Raw genomic sequence first — 22,160 nt, 5'->3', positions numbered from 1 at the left:
TGTGCGTTCCTTCTTAAATTAGACATTTAAAAGGAATATTTCGAGACCCCTTCCTAAAATCATTTGTATTTAGTCGAGGTTTACTTTGGAGAAAGCATTAAAAGCTAAGCAGATGAAGAGATTTTTAGTTCTAAAAGCAAGGACCGTCATTATTACGATGGGCAAATGGGGAGTGTGTCTTTTGTGAAACACTTTGCCCAAAAAATATATATATCAAAAGTGAGATTGTCGAATTCCCATTTCATCCTTGAGCAAGTATCCCCGCGTGTAACATTACAAGCTCTTGCACTGTGGAAGAGATGGGAGACGACCTTATGGAAATGGTACCCGGAATCCGCTTCACTATGCCGATCTGAATAAAATGCAATGCCACAAATAAAAAGCGAATGATGGATGTGTAGGTTGTGTCTAACTCGTGCTAGGATAAGATGGAAAAACAAATCAAACCAAACCATCAGGTTCATTTTGTCTGTCACTTCTGCAGACGGATCTGCAGACATAGAAAGTCACGTGGCCAGACTGTATTTATGGGCCGCATCTTTCATCTCTTTGCTCGTATTCAGTTTTATGAGGAAAATAACACACTTGCATGATTTAGTGTCGCCATTTTATGATAGACTTTTCATATATTGCTATGTAGGTTATCGCCTTGGGAGAATGTGTACTACACAATGGTAATTACTTGCTGTTGAGTGACGATTTGTGGAAGGCGCCTATGCAGAAAAAGACCATTTGCTGGGAAACTCCACCTGGAATAACAGCAGCACAGATTTCCATGGAAAATGGCAACTAGTGACCAACAACAATTAGGGGCTCATTTGGATGGCGGACAGACTTGCGTTTGTCCGCCACCTCAGAGGAAGAGGGACCGTCCGCAGGGGCAGCGGCGGTCCCTCCGTGCTAATTAGGATGTGACCGCCACCCTGGCGGTCACATCCTGTATTTTTAACATTGCGGCGGGTGCTGCTTGAAGCAGCACACGCCGCAATGTTAAAAAAAACATGTTTTCCTTTGCGTGCACGAAGCTGCAGGCACCGCGTGGTGCCTGCCGCTTCGTGCACGCAAAGGCAGGGGGGTACCATAGGTATCCCCCATGTGCACCCCCCACACCCCCTTCACCCCTGGGGGCCCTCAACGGGCCCCCAAATAAAAGTCCGTATGCCTTTAAACGGTGGAAATGCCGCCGTGTAAAGGCATAGGACCGCTGACATCCTAATATGGCTGCCAGCCATGTTAGAGCTTTTCCGCCGTGGACGGAAGGCGACCGCGGCGGAAAAGCGGCGGACGGAAAAAGATCCCCCAGCCATACTAATCTGGCGGGGGGTCTTTTTTCAGTCCGCAGCGGTTAATCCTCATCCTCCGGGCCGGCGGTGGCTTCCGCCGGCCTGGAGGATGCGGATTAACCGCAATCCTAATGAGCCCCCTAGTTTGTGAGTATAAGTTATCAAAGGGGCAGCTCGTTCGCACTTGTGACTCTAATTTTTCAAAGTTAACAAGTCAGTGAAGGATGAAACGTGGCTCTCGTAACATTTCGGGCATAATTCTCGCTTAATATTCTGTGCAAAAGGGGACAGTGCTAAGGGAGGATTTTCCACAGGAGGTAAATAATTGATTGTTGCAGAAAAAAAAAATCGAAATTATTTTCTAAAATCTGCATTTCTGAAATCTTACCTAAAAATTAAATTTCTAAAAAAGAAATATTTCTAAATGTGTGTATCAGTGATTTAGGGCCTTGCCAATCACGTTTGTATTTCCTTACTGCTGTTCTATTTTCAAAACTGGGAAGCTGACCCAGGTTTGACTCTTGCATTGACACTTGAAATCAGTTCAGGCCACAAGTCGTGCCTCTGCTGGCAGTGTGTACTATGTCTCCACCTAGACACATTTGAGGCATCGTAGGTCATTGCTATACAGGAAACGAAGTATTTATTAGTTTTCCCCGAACTTTCTTTCTATTGATCAAAACTCATATTGTAAAATATTGTGATTGTTGGTGATTGCCACTTGCCGTCACAGTGCAGGGCTTGACTACACCCGCAGACCATGAGAAAGTGGCCTCATATTCATGGTGGCCATCTACCACAAGTTCAGAGAAGAACCATGTGCGATGAACGATGTGCAAGTGTGCACGTCATTGTAGGGCTACTATTAAATATTCTTCAATGCCACGTAAATAGTGGACTCATGCTCATAAGCACCGACAGCAACCGAGGACCTCAGATGTCCCATTTCAAAACAATATAAATGGAAGTCAGATAAATGGTTAGGGTTATCATGTCGTACGATTGAAGCTGTGCTCTCTAAAGCGATATGTATTTATGTGTACCGTAGCTACCTCAATGAGTTATCAGCAACTTTCCTTAATGTCCTTGTACACCTCGTCACATACTGTCACCATGTATCTATAATCACTCCAAATGTATCCTATGTAAATACTGCTTTTGCAATTCCTCACATAATTCATCACATTCTGTCACTATGTATCTGTATTTTACTCCATTTTGTATCTCAAATATATGCTGCTGGTGCCAACTCTGTGAAGCGCTCTGTTGCTCATGGGTCAAATTTCAGCTACATAAAAACCAATAAATAAATACATAATAAATAAATAAATATCTGATGCCGGTCTGATGCCTAATCTTTGCAGGAACTCTACGAGGAGACCAAATTACTTTAAGAGCACGAATGTGTTCCTTAAATATGAAATCATGAGATAAAATAGAGGGATGTATCAAACAGAAGATTGCCAAGTTCTATGTTTCTCTTCTATGTGGGCACCACTTGCATGTTTGTCTTCTTGTAAATGTCCGTTGCTCATATTATGTCTGGTGTATGACTGTAACAACCCCTAAACTGTGACGTTACTTTTGGTAGTAAATTATTGCTGATTACGCAATGGTGGGTGTATTCCACCGGTTGTTAAGTACTGTCGGTGTACCACAATATCCAGATTCAGACTCACCAGCAGGGGGAAGAATGGCAGTATAGGAATTCTATTTGAGAAGGCTTCTGTCCCATGTATTTGAGCCCTGCCGCTGACTCTTTCAGTGATATAATCCTTCATGTGAATATACAGCAATAACTCTGAGGCCAAAAACTGCCCATAACGAGACCAGCATTCTAATGGATGGTTTTGGAACGAGGCTCAGATCGGTCGTCATCAGAAGTAACACAAAGCACCGCTAAATGTATCCAAAATGACACATATATCACATAATTCAATTATAATTTCCAACAATCAGCCTGAGTATTGGCCATGCTTGAGTACTACAAAAATGGCCACCCAAAAGGGAATAACAAAAAGGACCAATAAAGTAAAATAATAGAAATACTAATTCATTGTACATATGTACAACGCATTCAGAATCCCAAAAAAGCGGTATTACAAATCGACTAGTTATTTACGCAACAAATGGCCAGATTCTTATGGCGCCTCAAATCACAACTGGTAAAACCACAAATGTTTGTGCTCAGAGCATGCAGAAACAATCTGTGGAAAAAGCCTTGAAACTGGGATAAACCAGCAGTGTTTGACCCTGTAATATCAGGACCCACTGGTTATTCCCCATTCCGAGTCCTGCAGTTCATGATGGCCGGAGACTAGTGTGGAGATACCAGACAGCATTGTTATTTCCATCCTAGAGATGTACTTGTAATGAGTGTCTTACTGTGTCCTAACACTTTCAGCTTATGGTCGACCATGACGTTGACACGTTTACTGAATGTCATTATGTTGTAAAAATTGTTTTGGCTGAAAATTTACAATAAAACTGAATTTGAAGAAAAGTTTATTTATTTTCTTCTCCTAGAAAACAAGTACTATTCGGGGAAATTGCAGAACAGTCCCCTGTGCTTTTATTCATATTCATAAGAGGTAAAAAGCATTCATGTTTGATGAATGGGTAACTGTAGGCATAAATGAGGGACCGAATGAGAGCACTTAGCTTGCACTTTGGAAACTAAATTGTCTCCACCCACTTATGGCCTTACAGTTATAGGACAGAAAACTCCAGAATTACATCCTGCGCATTGAATTCCTACTTTTTTTTTGTCATGTTAATTTTTTTTAAGAGAGGAGGCAGGGATCATAGCATTAGAATGCATTTAATCCATTGTGATTTTAACCAGAAAGCAATGAGCATGCTCTTAGCACGTCCTTTTACCCGTCAAACTTTTGCATGAAAATATATAGGTAGCAGAAAAATAAGATAAAATGTTCTCCTTGAAAGCAGACACAAATTGTCCATGGGAATGGGAAAATGGGCGAATTTCATTAAATTTGTTAAAGAGCCGGAAAAAAAACTTCTGCTTTGAGAAATTGTAATTCTGTCTTTCAACAAAAATATTATAGGAAGCTATGAATTTGGTAGATCTGAATAGGATGTTGGTACATGTTTTACTAAGGTAATATAATGGCAGGTTATTATTAGATCACATTAATCACTGCTGTGCCAAAGGCACTGACAGCACCACTGAAAAGAATTGAAAGGGCTAGTAATGGATATAAATTACCCATTGTGTGATAAAAGGATTTTTACTAAGAAGGTAAGAATAAAACAGCACATTTCTAATGTGACTGTTGTAGGAAAACTAAAATAAAAGTGATACCAAGTGATGAACATGCACAGATTCGAAAGGTAAGCATTTTTGAAAGCAGGGGGTCACAATGCAAATTGAATACATTGTAAAATGAATTTAGAACGCCTGCTCCTGCTATCTATTTAGACAGTGCATTTGATGACCTCTTTGGAACATGTTCAGAGGAAAGTAGATTTAGCTAATTAGGACCTGAAAATTGCATATTTTTCAAGTTTGCATCCTCTTGCGGTAACCGACTAAAATACCAGTGAAAAAATTGCCTGCAAGCAAATGTACAGTGAGTGTTTATATTAATCATAACGTTCCTTCATAATCCTAAATTACTAAATCAAATACCGGAAATAGTTTTTTAATTGCTAAATAATATAACAACTTATGTAGAATTTATAAACCGAAACAGTCTGGTTGTGCATGGAAGGTCACTGCTATGGGAAGTGAGTCTTGGAGGATCTTGTGTGATTACCAAAATCTAGTTTAGGAGAAAAATGTTGAGACAAGTGATAGTTCAAGATTGGTAAACAGCAGGAGAAGATCACATGAGAAGGATTAAACATGAAGAAACATGTTTAAAATAATTATACCCCCTTCCACCGCTCAGCACATAGCTTTCTTCAGCCCATTTCTGGTCTGGCATAGAGGAAGCTTTAGCTGTCACGCCAGCCTCATCTTTTCCAGGATAATCATAATAAATATAGAGAGTAAGTGTGTGTGTAAGAGAGTTGCCCTAATCATTCACTGATTTGTTCAAGTGTCAATACCATTTTACTTCCGCCTACTCCAGTATACAGCATGTGGCAATAGTTATGTTCACTCTAGCTATCCACCAGAAAAGTTGTTCACTTAAGTGTCAGGGCTGGTAAATCAATTTCTGCTTTACATTATTTTTTTTAATGTATTTACTTTTTGTGATGGGTTATTTTTAGGTTTTTTTTCAACCATACGGACATCACCTTTTGATGGTGTCATTTTTATTTTTAATATTTTTACATGCTCAGTGTTCATTGTCTGCGTTTGCAAAACAAAATTGCATTTAAAAATCACAGACTTGCTAAGGCCTAACCTATTGCCTTTGTCAATGCTTGTTTTTATTGTTATGGTCATAGGAAGGCAAAACGATCTTTGAAGCTGGTGTTCCGCTGGTCCGATTCGACCATTTTGTTTTCCCTGTCTGCATTCATTCATGGGCGCTTTCCCTCAGCTGCCAGGTGTGTAAAAGGGCTGATAAGCAGCCAAATTCAGGCATCGCATTTGCCTTCTTTGAAACCCCAAAAATATCCTAGGGATGATGGTGGTGGGGGCAGTGTCTGATATTTTCAAGTTTTTTTGTGTGGGTTCACATACATCTAGAAAAAAAAGGCCATGAAAGCACCTAGCTAAAGTTTTATTTACCCTTTCCTAAAGGTAAGGAAACTAAGGAAGCCCACAATGGTTCCATGGAAGAAGGAGTCTGTGTGCAATACAATGGTGGGCCAAGTGCAATCCGAATAGCAATCTATCTATGCCACTTCAAGCATCATCCCCACTATGGCCTTTGTAAAGAGCCTGGAATGCTGTATGGTAATGTCGCTCCAGAGGAACCTTATCGATTTTTCCTCCAGGCAAAATTAACACATGATTCGAAGTTTTCCTGCTTGTTATGAGTGATAACATAAAATTGTCTAATATGACTTCTACACATTTTACTTGTTTCTGGCCAGTCTTCTCCATGCATATTTTGCCAAGTGTTGCCTGGCAAAACGTGGATGTTGAAACATCTGCGGGGAGGGGGGGGGAGGGGGGGCGGACATTATTGTCCAAATGACAATACTGGGATCAGGTGCAAACGGTTTTGAGCCCAATTCCAGAATTTCCCAGCAGCTTGTAATGAGGTCCTGTGTGTTTAGAAAGGTCATGTTTCAGCTTGACTGGCATATAAATGACACAGAGGAATAACACATCCTCTATTAACTTATTTGCCAACAACAGGAACTTGTCTTGATAGCTGCAGCCTGAGCCCAAGCTCTAAACTACCAGAACTGGCCAAAACAATGTGATTCCCAACTAATCACTTTTTGTCATGCCGGATCTCAAATTCCAGCAAGACAAAAAGTGATTATGTGTGATCAAAGTATTAAATCAATTGCATAGTGTGCTGTCTAGTACTGTTCACAGTATATATGCCACCCTCTTCCTCAGCAGATCCTGTTTTTTGTAATCTGGCCTCAACCAGATTTCACAAACAATTGTGGTATTTGTTGCTAGAGATGATCCGGCTCCAAGACATATCTTCATTGAACCAGACAAGTGATCTCTGTAGCTCCAGTGATCCTTAGAGCTTTTCATTGACATGATTCACAATAAGGGATACTGGACTTTGACTATCTCATGCATCTAATTCAGCCAGTTGTGGGCTGGAATTAATATTTTTCACTGGATAAATGGCACATGGGTCCAAAAGATGGCAAATGGACCAAAACAAAGAAAAGAAGAACAGTGCAAAATATACAGAGTTTGATGTTTTTTCATTCAGATTTAAAGCCGTATTTCAAATAATTGATAGTGGATGTTAGCAGTCATACATCGACTAAACATGCAGAACTGAAAAAGTGGTTTATGTGATCTGTCGGGGACAAGGTATGCCAACAAGCCTTTGTCTCCACATTATTCTTAAAACACTACACCAAAAAAATGAAAGGGGTGAGGGTACTAGGTCTAGGGCATGTGAGTTGGGGTAATTGCAGTATATAGATTATGAAAGCAGAGATTGGATGCAGCTCCAAATACCGTTCATGATCTGACAATAGAGGAGAACATCTTTGCACAATCCCGCCACACTTCATATCAGAGCTTCTTTCTAGCTCTACCTGTTTGGTTCAGCCATGTGCTCTTTGGATTGAGTCTTCCAAGTAGAGAATGACAGCAGATGTAATCAGCCTGAAGTTGAGTAAAGACCAACTAAAATCTTACAAGTGTCATATGAACTTGCTGGACATTTATGGTTTGCTTTGTGGTGTGTTAGAGCTTTCATCTTGCAGTTTACTAAGCAAATTATAACACAGCCATTTAGTTGGTGACATTAACTGCTCTTGTTTAGATTGACTACGAAATGAAAGAGTTATAATTTGCAGACATTCATCATATACCCTTCCAATTCATACTCACATTTTAAACAGCCATTTAACCCAGTGTTTTATTCTAATTTTACACAACATTACTGCTACATATTAAAAAAATTAAGAAAGCTCCATAACTAACTCTTACCAGTTCACGCTTTGATCAAACAATTCAGCCTCCAGTTGGTTGTAACTTTGACAAGAACGGTTGCAGGAAAGTCTGGAACTCAGGGAAAACCTGTTGAGAAAACAAATGCAAAGTGAAGATACGGAAACTTTGTTACAGTGCCATATCCATTTAAGCATGTCGGCTTTTTCACACAATGTATAACAAACTGGAAAACCTAAAATACTGCCTTATGAAGCAGATGTAGATGTGTGTTGCTGTCACGGAACACACTCTGGCACCCAAATAACCACTGAGATAGCTCAAAGCCCACAACTGATTAATCATAGTCCGTTTGCTCCACTCTGCTCAGTGTGATTGGTCGGGGGCTTGCGGCCACATGAAAACGAGGCACAGTATCCATCCATCAAAGATTCATGACAGTGCACGCTTTGCATGAAGGTTGCCAAGATCAAGTACAAGATCACGTGGGAAGATGTAAAATGCCGCTTGCTGTAAGTGGGGAAGCTGACACTGTGAGCTGAAGCCTGATTGCAGATGCACTTCTGTGTTGTCGGGCAGGTTATTATGATTTTTATTACATATTGTTTGGACTGTGTTGTATTTGTTCATTGTGTGCTATGGGACATGGTCGAGAAAGAAAAAGTAAATGGAAAAGTGGAAACTATCGATAGGTGTGAATTTTGATGTGAAACAAGATGAGGTGTTCTGCCAAGAGGACACGAGCAATAGCGTTTTAGAACGAAAGAAAGAAGAAAAAAGAAACAAACCAACAAAGAGGTCCACCCGCTCACCCAATTGAAATGTGGGCTGACCTCCAGTGTGGCCATGGTATAGACTTCTCTGTCTCTGCTGTGGTCAAATTTCTCCAATGGCCCTGGGGAGTAAGGGCCATCGGAGAAATGGCTACATGTCCACCCACTCAATTTAGATGGGCGGAAGAGAAAAAAGGGAAGGAATGAAGGATGGAGTGAGGGAGGAATGAAGGTGTGTTAAGAACTATTCAGGTAAATCTGCCAAAATGTCAAGGAAATGTCCTTTCTGAAAGGTACAAAGACTAAAATCACCTTGGGTCTTCTTCCAGCACATAGGTATATTGTGCAAACCCTAGATGATCTGTTTGTTAAAGATTTCTACTTTATGCACCAATTAAACAAACCAATGAAACCACAATTCTGTTGATTGCCTTCGCAACTTCATGGGTCTCTCCCACTGCTACAAACAAGTTAAGAAAGTGCCTTGATCCTTGCACTAGTAAGTCCTGTCTAGGGTAGAACATGCCCATAGCAATCAGGCAGTGCCTGAAAGGCTGCTCTGGCAGGTCAGTGTGGGTCTTGTATTTTTAGCAGTTTGTTAGCCTGTTTTATGGCAAGGTGGGCTTTTTACTGTTGATTCTTCTGATATTACAACGCGCAGTGCCTTCAGCAAACACAAATGCATGCAGTCTCTCATAAACTGCAAAACACCTATGCAGTGAGTCTTTACAAGTTCAAACTGGCCTGATTTGCAAATGTGGGTCAGTTCTAGCTATCTTGTTCACTAATTGAGGCTACTTTTATTTTCGTGTCTATGCCTATGTTATGTCTTTGTCTGCCCCTGGTCCTGCCTGTCTTACTTCAATACCATTTGCATGAGTATCTCCACAAAAGCTTTCGAAAAGCATCAGTCTGACTCATAACCATCCTGAGCAATTGTGACCACATCGCAACAATATTGAAGACCTTCCACTGGCTTCTGAATAACGATTGAGATTCAAGGCACTGTGTGTCATCCATAAGCCTTTGCATGACTGGGACCCGCATTACCGTTGTCAACATGAAACACTCTAAGGTAGCTGAAAAGTGATACACAGTACTGTAGAAAAATCTAGAAATAAATATAATATTGTCTCTGGTGATATAGTCAAAAAACTTTATATTGATGACTTTATTGTTTCCTTGTAGAGGTACAAATATGGCATACACAAGCAGGGTTTGACGTTTGTTATTAAATTAAAGGATCTAGATGTTGCTAGTATGAAGACGTCATGGCTCATCCATTAATCCTCCTAAAGGATTATCACACACAGTGATACAGACTAGGTCACTTCTAAGCCTCAGCCAGGATGGTGCAACATCAGCTTACTTGTCTTTAGTTACATACAATCATTACATACAATCACATCCATCTAAAGGATAGTAGGATCTCAATAACATTCATAACAATAATGGTCAACAAAGGGCCTGATCTGTATATTGGCGATATGGGTACTCTGTTGCAACAGCGACAAAGTATACATACCGCCAATATAATTGACTGACCACCCAATTGAAATGCGGGTGGACCTCCGGTTTGGACAATAAGGAGACTTCTCTTTATACTGTGGTCAAACTTCTCTGACAGCCCTGGCGAGTAAAGGTCATCAGAGAAATGACTACATGTCCTCCCACCCAATTTAGATGGGCAGAAATGTAGACATTTCTTACTGTACCTAAGGAACAGTAAAGCAATTATAATGGTTCCCCTGCCAAGGGAGAAGTCTCCCTTGGCGAGGGTGAGCATTATTTTTCCTCTTTTACAAAAACAAATCCCATTTCAGGATTTTCTTTTTGAAAAGTAAAAAAGAATACAGGGATACGTCCTTCTGGCGTAGGCTTGTTGCAAACATTAAAATGCCTTGACGAGAACTTCCGTGATGGCAGTTCCTGACAATGCCTTTATAAATGAATGCCTGCTTGTTGGTCATTTATAAATTAGGTGGGTTGCCTCTCCACCATGAGGATGGAGTAATTTACTTTGTTCCCATGGCGGGACCATGGGCCGACCGCTTACAAAATAAATCAGCCCCAGAGTAATTATCCACTGACTCTTTATTATGATTCAGAGGCTGATATAAGTATGTAATAGACCTGCTTGCTGACTGGGTGGTAGGTGATGACCTCAAATTGGATGTTGTTACCTCAAACTCAGGTGCCACTTCCACTGCTTCATTTGGTACAGCTACTCTCCTTTGAGTTACTGTCACCCTTCATTGACACATTAAGTCCTTCATTACAAGTGGCTGCCTAATTCTGATGGGGCTGGTAAAAGTAATTACCTGCCCATCGGAATAAAAAGCTTTTTACTTTCACTCTGAGTTTTCGACTGCTAATAGCAGCCAAAAATGTTTTCGACTGCTAATAGCAGCCAAAAACTCATAGTGAAAGTCCAGTACATAATGAGGAATTATCGGGGGAATTGGACCTGGGATTACTGATTCCTCTGTAATTCCTGATTTCTTATTGGACAACAGTGTCCACACACAATGAGCTGGATTTTCACAAGTATGAAATTCCCGATAACCCGGCTATCAGACACTCCAGGGGTGGTGAAAATCTGGTACATTTTCCACACTTCTCGTAATGGAGGCCTTTGGGCAGCTATGCGGGGCAGTTTCTATCTTACCGTCAGTTATGGAAATATCAGTTGCAGACTTCCTTTAAAAAGAGCTAACAACATAAACTTAAAGGTAATAAATCAACGTTTCACAATGGGGAATTTCAAGGATATAACACAGATGACAGTATTTTTATTTGCTATCCTCAAATTCTCCCTTTCCTAGTTTTTCTGACATACACACCTGCCATTACATAAGTAGAACCCATGGGAGGTGACTGCAGATGCGGGGGATCCAGAGACACTTCCACTGAGGCTGCTGTTTTTGTTCCAGCACAAGCAAAAATTGAAAAAATACTCACAAAATGTGCAGCACAAATAATTTACAAAGAGCCAAAGGCACATACACTTCTTCCCTCAGTGCACCTGCTTAGGCACCTGGCACCAACCTACAGCATTAGCGGAAATTGCTCTATTTAGGCACTTGTGGAATACACACATCAAATAACCCCTCCACTTTAATTTTAGATTTCATCCTATCAAGGATATTTTGATGCAGGATTGCAGATCAATTAATAAATGCACTCACACTTTCAGATGATGGTACTGCAGCACTCAGGAAGTTGCACATGAGCTCATAGAAAAGTCCCTCTTTGGTCACACCGCAAGTACAAGCCACAAGCGAGAACTGATCTCAAGGGTACATGCATTAACACTTTAGTGGTTTCTCAGTAATATGGAGCCAGTATGTGTTTCTAGTCTTAGCTAACGCAATATGGCATTAATTAGTGCAATAATGGAGCATCGACAACAGGGCTCTGCCAGCCTTTCAATCAGGGGTTCATCATTTTACTGTACCATAAGTGAAGTGCATCAGTTATTCCACACTCACTATGTACAGGCTGCATATAATTTATGTGATCAGCCACATTCTAAGGTAAAAGTCCAGGCAAAAAAGAATTCTAGATAAAGTATGGGTAGCAACAGTCACCTAGAGACATCTCCTATGTATTTCCAATAATCGTAAGATGAGATAGAAAATATGGATCTTGCATGATCTCCTAATATATAGGAAATGTAGGTGATTTCTGGAGGCCGTTCTAAATCTCAGGCAATGCACATGAAAAGGCACAGCTTCCATATACTGAATACAAGAATAGGCTGCAAGAGTCCAGTAGAAACAGAGAAGGCACTGCTGTATCCAAGAGAGATTTGAAACTTGATTCCAAAACTACCTCAAACCTGGTCCTTTTAAAATATCACAATCAACCATTATGAGAGGTCGGATGAGGGAAAGTAGTCTGATTGGAAGAGATCTCCATGACATAGCTATCTGAACCAAATACCGCTCTGATCTGGTTAACCCTTTGAGATCCAGGTTCATGTGCATGATGCTGGAAAAAACAGCTGAGGGCTTAGCTACGTGAGCTATAAATGAGTGTCTTTTATTTGTCATTTAAAAAAATCAATCTGAGGAGAATGGGGCAGAACCTACACTGTGGATCAAATTGTCTGTCAATGCAAGACCTATCAATGGTCATCTATTTGAGCTACTCCGAGACCCATTTAGTGAAGCGTGTTTCTCTTCTGTTGAATCCTACATAACCTGGTGTGGACTTATTAGATGTGGTATTGTGAAGTTATTCTGTAACTAATATTTGCAGGACAGTCTCCTCCATCCATTCACCAATAACTCGATTGGGGAAAGAAACCATCAGCAAATGCGCTTCTCACACAGTGCTATTATCTTCTGTTGTTTGATGCTCAGGCTGCTGAAACACATGCCAAAAATATTGTTTTCAATTTGTTTCAATCAACCATAGAAGGAGTCCTAAATGCTGTATTTGTTTTCCATTCTTCTAGAATGAAATTACCTCTCTTTTGTTCACTATGGTTTTGCTCATTGTTCTCTTGCACACCAAATCCTAGTTAGCATGTATCTATGTACATAGTAGAGGGCTTGAGTTGACAAGTCCAGTACTACTAAGTACCTTAATCAGTCCATACGGTTTTGCTGACTCATGCTAACTCTTATCAATGAATGAGACTGTCGTTTCAGGTGATTTCCAGTTGGTTCTGATCTCACTCCCAAGAAGACTGTGGTCTTGTTTGTGCATTGGAGAGCCATACTTCCCTTTGATGGGACCACAGCACACTTAGTAATCACTTCTTTTCAGTAAGAAAGCAGACTTCCTTGAGAAGGTTATTACCTGCAATTTCAAACCTGGCAAATGACCACCTGCTGTTCAAGATTTCAGAGGTCATAAGCTTAGAAGATGCCATTGTTACATCCATGGTAGCGCCTAAATACTGACAATTTACAGCATTATTTGATACTTTCTGGTACTCCTTCAGAAACAATGCCATCCTCAGGGACAGTGTTCGGGTCACCGAAACATCTTTGGAGGACATCTCTAGTCCTCACTCATGACATCTGAGTCTTTTTATATAGGACTTCCATCTCCAATGTAACTGCCAACCACGCACAAAGAGTATTATCTGCTCTGTGTTGCTATGCATTACTTTGTTACCAGCATGTGTAGCAAAAGCATCTCCGTTCACTTAAATGATCATAGTTCATCTGTGGCCTTTAGGCATGACACAATACTGTTGCCATGTATGGCACTCTCGGGCCATGCACCTTTCAACCATACCTGAAAGCTGATGCATACATTCCATCATACAAGTTAAATGCAGTATGGGACCCCACCAATAGCAGGTATAACTACTCGCCTGGTCATTTGTTCGAAGCAGTTGATGTTACTGTTAATTAATCTTATTATACACTTGCCTATCTTTGCGTTTGATTATCATGTGTGAGTGACTCCCTACTCTTCAGTACACCCAAAAATCCCTGAAGCAACTGGCTTAATGTCAATAGAAGAGAGTTGTTTAAAGTGGCCACTAATAGATTTATAATTAGTTATCACGCTGGACATTTTGTTGCTTAATGATGGGTGAGGAGAGAACATGTAACTATTAGGAGGGGAAGTATTTCAATGGATTGTGAAATAGATAGGCAGTTATTTTTATAACCAATAATTCAGCTGATTTTGTAATAGACGGGCAGTTATTTTTATAACCAATAAATTACATTTATATTTCATTGTCATTTTAAAATCATCTCATCCTCAAATGTAACTAGCTAAGAATTCTAAAGTTGAAGTACTTATAAGGTATTTAAAAAGTAAAAAACTAGTAGCTGCACAATTTACTGGATACGTCAGTAGGCATTGACAGATTAGTACTGATGAAGGGGATTGGGAAGAAGTCAGCATTATTGAATTTAAACCCAGATTCAGATGTTTGACACTAAATGTGACCTTATACCAATGGCTGCCTCACTGCTTCAGTTACTCAACTGGGAATATGAAGTGCCACACGCTTGCCATTATAATGACTTGTTTTAATAAAGGGCTTAATACTGTGGTAGTGCCATATATGAGAGCTTAGAGTAGCAGGTGTAACCATTTACCAATTTAATGCTACTCAAAATATCAGAACTCAGAAAGGTTGTGTTGGCCCTTTAGGGTTCGAATTACTAACCTGTATTACCACACACGAGTCATCAGCAAGAGTTTATCATACTTAGCTACCTTGCCGACCTTATAATGCCAAAAGCGCCATGGAAACAGCAATTATATGTATACCTAAGAGGTCCCAGTCAATTTGTTCAAAATCTTAGCCATTCGTTTTTTTTGTCTGTAAAGCCACAATAAATGGAACACAATAAACATAAAAGCTGGAGCACAATAAACATAAAAGCTGAGGCCGTGATTGCTTTAGAATCTCAACTGCGATACACCAAGCTCTACTATATCTCTACAACAACAAAGTCAGTTGCTGCTAAACAGATCAGACGCTGCAGGTGAGCATGATTTCCCAAGCTTTACAACATAGGCACACAATGTTATGATGTATACAGAATACAATGCGAATTTTTGTGGCGTGAACATAGAAGTAGCTACCTGTACCCTGTCAGGAAGAGGATCTCTTTCAGTTACCTTGTGGTTTTAATGCTGACTAATTTCCAATGGGTCACTCATTTAATGTGGACATTCTGTTTCTGAACCGATGTTGGTCAGGATTTTGTAGTATCTTTCTTGGTGAACTGTTGACCTTTCTACATGACTGTCTTAGTGCACTCTTATCAATGCTGCACCATTGCACTTGCACTAAGCCGTTACCAGAAGCACCTTTGTTGAGCATTTATATGTTGATCATGATCATATGTTGTGTCCCCAATACGTGATGTGTTTTATTGACCATTGTATCACTCGTTCCATTTATTGTGTTTCAGGTAGCACTCATTGAGGCTACCATGAATACAACTTTATAGTAATGAGTGTGATGGAACATTATGTATTTCTTTGTCTTTAATTACCCAAGTTCCTAGGAATATTGGGTTTGCGCCTGGTTTAATTGGTCTAAATGCATCATGGCTGTTGCGGCTACCAAGAGTGAAACTGTACATTCGTCTGGTTCTTTTTACCAGCCGTTTCTACAATATCCTACAGTTTCTATTGTAGGAGTCAGTTAACTCATATCATAGCTCAAGCTTTGGGATGAAATATAAGCTCATGGATAGCCTTGATTGGAAACATTGATGTACTTTCCACTTTAACCACATACTTGTTTTTCCAGATGACCCAATTTTTATCATTATTTGTAGAGCAGCGCAAAAAAAATTTGGGCCACACATTTTTTTATATTTAAGTAAAAGGGCACATTGAGAGGCCTGTGAACATTTCTACACCACGATATTCTTGGTTGGTTTTTCTTTTACTATTTGCCAATGTAAATATTTTTTTAGTACTCATGTGGAATATGGTAAGAGTGTGGGTAGTAGCAGTGCAAGCTCCTCATCCAGCTGCATTTATTTGAATGTATGTGACAGTTTCCGCATACAATGCTGCATGAAACAGGGATAGATTCTAGAGCAGTGGTTCTTAACCTGTGGTCCGGGGAGCATTGGGGGTCCACGACGCCTACTTAGGGGGGTCGCGACTGCTTAGAAAATGAAATATTAATAACAGATTATTAAAGTGCATATCAATAAAAAAGCAAAATGCAACATTGAACATTTTAAAGTGTTTTGTAAATCTGAATGAATTTAAAATAGCGGGCTAAAAATGAAGTTGGTATCCTCGGACTGATTTGTGGGAGTACTGCAAGTTCATCAAGTTAATGCTTGTTTACATATTATTGTGTATTGTTTTGAAGATCAAATCATTAAAATTGTTTAGGCCAGTAATGATTAAGCTGTCAAAAGGTTAAGAATCACTGTCCTAGATCTCAGCAAAATTATGAAAGACCTTTCAGTGTACAAACGTATAACGTTGGTCATTTTTAGTCCACTGGAGATATTAAGGATCGATGAAAGCCATTTGGAATTGGAAAAACAAAGACTTGCTTGATACTAAAATCATGTCTCACGTAACTTATAGATTTCAAGCCATATGAATGACAATTACCAATCACTTGATACTATAAAGATCTCACTATGACATATTGCAAAAAAATGGCACTTCATCCAACACCCTTCGACAACCATGCTCTACAGCATAGGTACTTACATGACCAACTGGAAAGTACTTCGGGGCATCACAAAAGGGTAGAAAAGCACAATATAAATGCTACAATTCAATACAACATGCTACTCACTCTTAACCTATCATACCCAACCCATGACAACCTACCCACCATGCAACACTTCAAGACATGACACTAAACTATACCATAAACATCTCCCTCACAAAACCCCTCATCAAACCAAGTGAAGTCATTCACATCTCACTACATCTCTCATCATCAACACATTACTGCAACTGACCAAACTACTGTCACTCACTTTCTACAACACAACATTTCATATGACAGACCTTTACCATACTCCTACATCTCTATGTAGCACAAAAACACACAAAACTATCATTTTCACATCGTACAACTTACACCATGTATGACCCTATTTGCGCTCACATCTATTAGACTTTGGCCCATCATGAATCATCAGTGGACAGTAGCGGCTCCTGGAGGAAGTGCTGCGGGGCGGTGGGGTGGGGTGGGTGAGGGGCAGGGTGGGGGGTAGTAAACTGCAGCAGAAGGCTGAACCGAGGTAAGTACATAAATAAATAAATAAATAAAACGAATTACATTGGGCACGCTGCATCGCCATTTGGTGTTGCAGCGTGCGTAATGTAATTTGTTTTATTTATTTATTTATGTACTTACCTCGGTATGTCCGTGTGCCATAGTTTACTATCCACCAACCTGCCCCTCCCCCGCCCCACCGTCCCGCAGCACTCCCTCCAGGAGCCGCTGCTGTCAGTGGATGTTGCGCATTGTCTTATCATCTGATAATGTGCTCTAGGATTGGATACACAAGCACACTTTCTCCCAATTTGAAACCAGAAAGGCTAGTGGGAACTTAATGCAAGTTTTGGATAAGAATGAGCAAGACCAGATCCTGAAATGTTTTCCATTGTGTAGGAAAGGGCCTTTGCAATTCACTTTTGGTGGGTAGTTTTCCTGACCAGATCCATTTCCCTTTGGGCACAAACCATACAGCATAATCAGTACAAGAAGAAGAATAACATTCAGGGACGGACTGGGGCCAGCTCTGGCAATTTTGTAGGGCGAGCCCTACTCCCCCTCCTCCACCCCCCCCACCCACCCAGGGTGGGTGGGTGCAAGTGTAAAGCATTGCTGCTTTTGTTTCTGAGGGCCGATATGGCTGACCTGCTGCAAAACCAGTCTCCAGTGACAAAATACCGGCCCCTTACTGCTGCAAAACCGGCCTCTACCCTTCCAGCCTCCCGGGAAAATGCCCAATGCCTGCTCCGGCCCGTCTGGCCCCAACAACAGTGCACAATATTCTTTCAACATCACAGACAGTAACACCGACTACCTTGGACTGATGTGGATTGCCTCAACAACAGTGAAACACATGAACAAATCTTGAGAATGCAGCATAATAAAAATATCAAAATACAGGTACAATCCCTTAGAAGCCAAAAATAGGTGCCACCCTCTTACAAAAGGCAGACAACATTTCCAAAGCTGGATTGAAACTAAGAATGTATATTTAGAAGACATCCCCGTTGCTTTTTTTTAATTTATTTTTACTTAGGCGGTAAAAAGGCAAGTCAAGTATTAGTCAAGCCTTCTGGACCGATATCTTTTCCACTTACTGCTAACATTATTGCAGCATTAGTCGATTTTAATTGTATTTGGTCACTTAAGATTTTCTTTTCAAGATGGTACTCAAACATATTGTGACTGAGCAGACTGATAGACGGCTTTACCCCACTAGGGTATGCCAGTAATACATTCTCTTCAGGAAATAATAGCAAAGATTACATTTCGAAAGTGAAGCAATAAACACTGCTGTAGGCCAGTAATAACTGCCTAAAAAAGATAGCCATCCATGTGCTTAAACGGTTCAAGTGCGCTTTAATTAGACCAATATTACTATAATGCACATATAGATTTTTATTTTACAGATGTGATGATAACACAATTATGTAAGCCAAGCTAGGAGCACACTGATATACCTTTTATATAAATGTGGATATCAGGCTACATCTACAAATGGACTGAACAATACTTCCTATGAGATACTAAAGTTGTGGGAAAAAAGTAAATACATTGGTTTTCAAGGAAAAATCAAAGGAAGGCGTCCGAAAACAGTAAGTGTAGATTCTAAATCAACTTCTGTACATTGATAATGTATAAAGTTTGCCTGGTATATTTCATACTTTGTATTCATGATTTGACCTTTCTCTGGTGTACACTAAAACATGAGGTGTTCAAACATAAGGATTTAGGTGAGCAGGAGTCCTGTGGTAAATAGGTAGGGCTCCCATCTTACAAACATGGTGTTCCGCTGCCTCTTTGAGGTAAGGGTAATGCTGGATTTCTGAGGGGATGCATCATCTGGCTGTGCTACTGAAAGCTTTGACCTAACACCTTGCCCACACCACTGATTCTATTCTACATGCAATTATTGTGCGAGGCATGATGGACCCAGAAAAAAGAGAAACATTTCCACATATAGTCTGTCTCAGTAACATATCGGCTTGCTTGGCACATAGCCAAGAAAGTAAATCCGCCTACTTCCTGTGGGTGCCAGACAAACTCTGGTGCATGCCTTGGTTACATCAAGACTTGATTACTCCAACCTCCTCTATCTGGGAATAATAGCTAGAAGCCTCAATCGTCTCCAGGTACTCCAAAATGCCACAGCCCAGCTGGTGCTGAGGCTCCCTAGGAGAACGGCCTATAGAGCTGCTCTGTAGTCCCTTCACTGGCTTCCGGTCAAAGAAAGGATTACCGTTAAAGCACTATGTATGTGTCACCGCATCATCGGGGGCAAGGCGCCCTATCCCCTACACTGCCTTATCACTCCTTACAGACCGGAACGTAGGCTTAGATCTTATGGCACCGGACTAGTAGTAGTCCCCAAAATTCATAAAGCCCGAATGGGGGGCAGATCCTTCAGGCTACTCGCAGCCAAGAGCTGGAATATGCTTCCGATGGAGCTGCGTCTCGAACCTTCTGAGGCCAAGTTCCGCAGAGCTCTTAAAACCCATCTCTTCCGCTCAGAACTGATGTAATCTCCCTGTTCTGGCCACTTCTTACTTCTCTCTCAGCGCGGAGACATGCCGGGGCACATAACCAGGCGCTTTATAAAATTCCATAATAATAATAAATCAATGGATGCACCTCATATTTTTGCCTCCTAATAACTTTGCGCCCTTCTGACGAATCTCCATGAAAATTGCCAGGCCTATTCTGCCTTTCACATTGGCGAATGATGTTTTGCAGCGATTAGTCAAAGAGGCGCAAAGAAAAATGGGGTGGGTCCCAAAATGCATTTTGTCCCCAATGCATTTTCCATAGACTTTATGTATTGGATGTTGCGCAAAAATGGAAACGGCCAGATTTGGGTGAAATTTGGCAGTATTATGGTGTGCAGATGATCCTTTTGGGGTTAGAGGTAAGTAGGATAAGCATTTTTTAATTTATAAGGGCATAAAACTAAGGGATATCTGTGTGTTTCTTTAGTTCCGCGAAACTACCATGGTATATGCCGACGGCAAGGCATTATATCATTGGCTAATGACTGCCTTTGCAAAAGTTAAAGGCAGACATGTTGTTTTTTTGGGCAATTTGGCTGTGTTCTGGGTAAGGGCATCAAATACAGGTATGTAGTAATTTTTATCACTTAATTAAAGTAGTAATAGGTAGGGAAAATAATTATAATATGTAATACTTTTAAAACAAAATATCACAGAGTATAGTGGCACTGTCTTGGGAGTACCATCTTACCGAGGACAAATAAATAAATAAATAAAAAAAAATATATATATATATATGTCTAAAAATGTAAAAAACACTGTAATACAATATACTTTACTAATATAGTGTACTCATATAATGTACTGTAGTGTATTTTCTAATTTGTACTTTTTTTTTAAATGAAAAAGAATGCTTTGTCACTTGTGGCACATATAAAACATGCTCCTACATTCATAATGATTTTTGTGTCCATTCCTGGCATCCAATAACTATCCCCAATCTACGTTTCGTAATACTCTGCCCCAGGTGCCTTTCATGCCCTCTCAAATGTATCTTTTCCCTTAGACCACTGGGAGAAAAAATGTGTCACCATGCACCAACGTTCCATTTTTTTCTACCGACAACTCATCTGCCATTTTGAAATATCCCTGTATACTTACCTTCTCCTTGGGCAAGCCCTCCCTAAAATACTTCTACACGCTCTCCAGATCTTCGTCCTGCACCATTTCAGTGTTCCACTCATCCTCTATAAATGCACTGTTGTGGCATACATCAATCATGGCTATCAAGCACTCTTCATTCTCCTCCTCCCAGTTTTCAGAACATTTCTCACCGCCAACCGGAGAGCATGATAAATATTCGACTTAAGTGCTCTTATCCCCCCACCCGAGGATGTATTCAATGTAAAAATTACATTGCAAAGTTTTGAACACAGCCTGCCCAACCAAGGGGTATGGTCTTTGATAACAGTTCCCCCAATGATATTCAACAATGGCTTGTGATCTGGTTTAAGGGTAAACTTCCTATCCCAAATAAAACATTTAAAATGTACAGAAACAGGCCATCAATTATTTCTCTATAACAGAAAATACCTTTCCATTCTCTCTTAACGAACTGGACATAAAACCCACAGTCAGTCCATCACCCTATTTTTTTTTTTAACAAGTGTAGCACCCAGTCCATTGTTCTTTGTATCAACAGTGATGATACACTCCCTCACAGGATCAAATGGTGCCAACATACTAGCAAATATAATATCATTTTCAAGTGCCAAAAATTCACCCTGGCATTTGCATTCCAATCAAATATTTTGTTTTTGCTTGAGAAGTTCCCTCAAACGCTCAGTCTTTGCAGAGAGATTTTTTCATGAATTTGGCATACAACTCACATATACCTAAAAAAAGATGCCACGTGTTCCTTGTTTCTTGGCGTAGGGGCTTTTGTAATAGCTTCCACTAACCCGGGGCTCGGCTCTACCCCTTTTCTGGAAGTAACATGGACAATAAAATCTATGGGGCTTTTAGCAAATTCACATTTTGTTACATTGGCTATCACAGAAAATGTCTGTAATATCTTTAACACCACATGCATAAGTTTATCATGGCTGTCAAGGTCTTACACTGTCACCAGAATGTCGTCCTGGAAGGTCATAACTCCTTTGATACCCTGGAGTACATTTTCCAACACCCTTTGGAAAACCGATGCTCCAGATGCCAATACAAAAAGCTTCCTTCTGAATGGAAAAGTCCCAACAAGTGATACATATGCTCTGAGAAGCCTAGAGGACTCATCTAGTTCAACCTGATGGTAAGCAGACAACCAAATTGATCTGCTAAGCACTTTTGTGTCGGAAAAGGAGGTAATGATGTTATCTATGCAAGGAAGTAGATGGGAGTCTACCCAAA

At 40.3% G+C, this 22,160-nt stretch overlaps 1 protein-coding gene across 6 annotated transcripts in view; it reads right to left on the bottom strand.

Moving 5' to 3' along the window:
- Window positions 1–22,160, bottom strand: part of ZNF536 (zinc finger protein 536) — a 1,021,749-nt gene that overhangs the window by 860,175 nt on the left and 139,414 nt on the right. For all 6 annotated transcript variants that reach the window (XM_078671206.1, XM_078671207.1, XM_078671208.1 and 3 more), the window contains exon 2: window positions 7,840–7,929. The gene's annotated coding sequence lies outside the window, so the exon portion shown is untranslated. The remainder of the gene's footprint in view (window positions 1–7,839; window positions 7,930–22,160) is intronic.

The sequence above is a fragment of the Lissotriton helveticus genome, chromosome 12 (genome assembly GCF_964261635.1).
Source record: "Lissotriton helveticus chromosome 12, aLisHel1.1, whole genome shotgun sequence".
In the NCBI taxonomy this organism is placed as follows: Eukaryota; Metazoa; Chordata; class Amphibia; order Caudata; family Salamandridae; genus Lissotriton; species Lissotriton helveticus.
The sequence above is the reverse complement of the archived record's forward strand: the minus strand, read 5'-3'. Positions and strand labels throughout refer to the sequence as shown.